A 3268-nucleotide genomic window follows, 5' to 3' on the forward strand; every position below is an offset into this window, starting at 1 on the left:
ATAAAATGATAGGATTAAAGGATAGATTATTGGATCTACTTCTAAACTAGAAAACAACTGTTACTCTCAAATATTTTACATTGAATTGGATTTTTATATATTGATACAAAATTAAGGTTATTTTTGTGATACTGTATATATGTTTCTACTATTGTTTAAGGTACTATACCTACGCACCTCATTTAACAATGTAATGTAAATTTCTAGTCCTTGGAAGCTATTATTACAAACTATTTAGGATAATTAAAAATATAGGTTAGTAGTTAGTCATCTATAACAATCAAATATGTAGTCATGTAGTTATGGTCTTCAAACACTTCAGAGACCTACAGAATATGGCATTTAAGATCTTTTAATAACCTAAGGCTTTTCATGACAGTGAGGCATGTCTGCTTCTGGCAGCACCAATTGACTTCAAAAATGGATGACGGGCATTGAAGAACCTCCATATGGAGTTTACTTTCATTGACAAAGTTAGCCACTAGGCAAGAAACTGCCCTTGCCTTGACTGCTGACAGTATGCTGTCAAATTGGACAAGCAGGACACCAAAGAAAGTGACTACTGATCTTTGCCAAGACAAAGTAGGACAGTCCTTCAAAATTCATGCTTCACAGAAAAGACTGCCAGATATTCTAGGCCTGTAGGTTGATAATAGATGCCCCAATTTTGCAGAGGAACCATGGGTGACTGTCTAGGCAGCCAGATACCTCTGTTGTTTCTATAGTTTGGGGAGTCCTTTATCCCACACTTCCTGTTTATTCAAGAAATAGTATATCCTCTTCAGGTCTCTGATGGGGTTGAAGACTAGATAGTCATAGTTACAGTTTTCCTTGTCTAAAAAGATATTTTTAGGATGATAATACAAGTTATGATAAAAAATGGTTTAGGTATAAAACTTTAGATTCATCAAGATAGGATAGACAGTAGAGTATTTTCTCTGAATATGACAAATACAAATGTACTAGACATTGTGAATGTAATCTTACCTGATAATTGTTCTTATTGTATATAGTTTTACTATGTTAGAGTTAAACCCTTTCCTTTTTATTTAGACAAAAAGGGGAAAATGTTGTGTCATATTTGTTTACACTGTGTGAAGATGTGTCACTGTGATTGGTTTAATAAAGAGCTGAGCAGCCAATGGCTAGGCAGGAGAGAGTAGGTGGGGTTTCCAGGGAGAGAGAGAGAACTCTGGGAAGAAGAGAGGTGGGGAGACACCAGGGAGACACTGAACAGGTTGGACATTCAGTACAGAGTAGAGGCAACCGAGCCACATGGTAGAATGTAGAATAATAAAAATAGGTTAATTTAAGTTATAAGAACTAGTGGGACAGGCCCAAGTTAAGGACAAGCTTTTATAAATAATAATAAGTCTCTGTGTCATTATTTGTGAGCTGACAGTCCAAAGGTAGTCCAACAAAAAAACTTGCTACACTCAGGTCCCCCTAGAACAGTAAGTACTCTCAACTACTGAGCCATCTCTCAAGCCCCTACTTAAAACAGTCTTTAAAAACAAATGTCTTAGGGCAGGATAAATGCTTCAGCAGTTAAAAGTATTGGCTCTTCCTCCAGCGGACCCAGGTTCATCCGCAGTACCCATGAAGTTGCTTACAACTATCTGTAACTCCAGTTACAGGGGATCTGATGATCTTTTCTGGCTTCCTTAAGCACTGGGAACACTTAGGGTGCACAAACATACATTCAGGCAAAACACTCACACACATAAAAATAAGTAAAATAAAGTTAAACAACTAAGACAAAAAAAAAATCCTTTATTTTTTATTTTTTTTTTAGGGACCTTCCAGATGATTCAGCAGTAGAGATGTTCACCACCACTGGGCACGGTGGTACATGCCTTTGATCCCAGTACTCAGGAGGCAGAGGCAGGCAGATGTCTGTGAGTTCAAGGCCAGCCTGGTCTACATAGTGAGTTTCAGGACAGCCACAGCTATGTAGTGAGATCCTGTCTCGAAAACCAAAAACCAAACCAAACAAACTAAAGATGTTTGCCACCAAGCCTGATGACTTAAATTTGATCCACACGATTCACATGATGGAAAGAAAGAACTGACTCCCTAGTTGTCCTCTGACCTCCACAGATACGCCATGACATGCAAGCAGGAACACACACACACACACACACACACACACACGCACGCACGCACGCACGCACGCACGCACGCACGCACGCACGCACATCTTTTTTTAAAAAGAATTATGTCTTGTTTCCTTCATTCCTACTGCAGTCCTGTCAGAAAGTCTGTTCAATAAATATTAAAGAATGAAAAATAAATATATATGCCTCTAATAGAATGTAGAGAGAAAGATAAAAGAAAAGAAACAAGAAATCATGGACTAGCTGTGGTCCTAACCAGTTTGATTCCCTTGGGCAAATATTTTAAGTTGTCTGACCTGTTGGGACCTGCTTTGTGAGCATGACTCCTGTGTGGTCAGCAGGGTCCTGTGCTCAGGGAGCCCCTGCTGTGGAATGAATATCCCACTGTCACCATCTTGACATATTTAATATGTTTTGAGAGCGTTCCCAATATTTCCATATTGTGCTCGTCCTGAGACTCACTCTGCAAGTGAAGATACAGAGAATGAGGCCAACTTAAGACATGACGATTTTAATTCTGTTTTTTTTTTCTGAATGCTGCACAAGAAGCAGAGGTACCTAAGAGGGGGACAATTTGAGAGGCCTCCCGACTGCTGGGTGAAGAGTCCTCCTTCTCTAGAGCGTCTGCCCCTGTTCTGCACCCCACCTCCAGCAGGGTGTCCTCCATCCTGAGCTCGCTAATTCTGCCGCAGAACTGCACTGACTTCTACAGGCTGCTGAGACGCCACAACCGTTGACCTTGAAATAGGAAGGCAGGACTGGTGAAAAGAGAAACTCCTTCTGATGACAAATTCTTTAGGTCTAAAAAGAGAGAATTATCAAATGCAGTTTCCTATAAGGAGGGCTTGGGACAGAAAACCTGAAAGGCTTAAAAAATTTGATCCACAGGATTCACATGATGGAAAGAAAGAACTGACTCCCTAGTCATTTGGATATTTTGGATTTCTCTCTTTCTCCTTCCTTCCCTCCCTCCCTCTCTTCCTTATTTTCCCTCCCCTCCCCCTTCCTGCTTCCCTCTCTTTCTCTCTCCCTCCCCTTCTCGTATGTGTGTGTGTGTGTGTGTGTGTGTGTGTGTGTGTGTGTGTGTGTGTGTACCATAGGACGATCTCTAGTATCATCCTCAGGAACATAGTCCACATCCTAGAGACAGG

Source organism: Peromyscus eremicus, chromosome 3 (assembly GCF_949786415.1).
Source record: "Peromyscus eremicus chromosome 3, PerEre_H2_v1, whole genome shotgun sequence".
NCBI lineage: Eukaryota > Metazoa > Chordata > Mammalia > Rodentia > Cricetidae > Peromyscus > Peromyscus eremicus.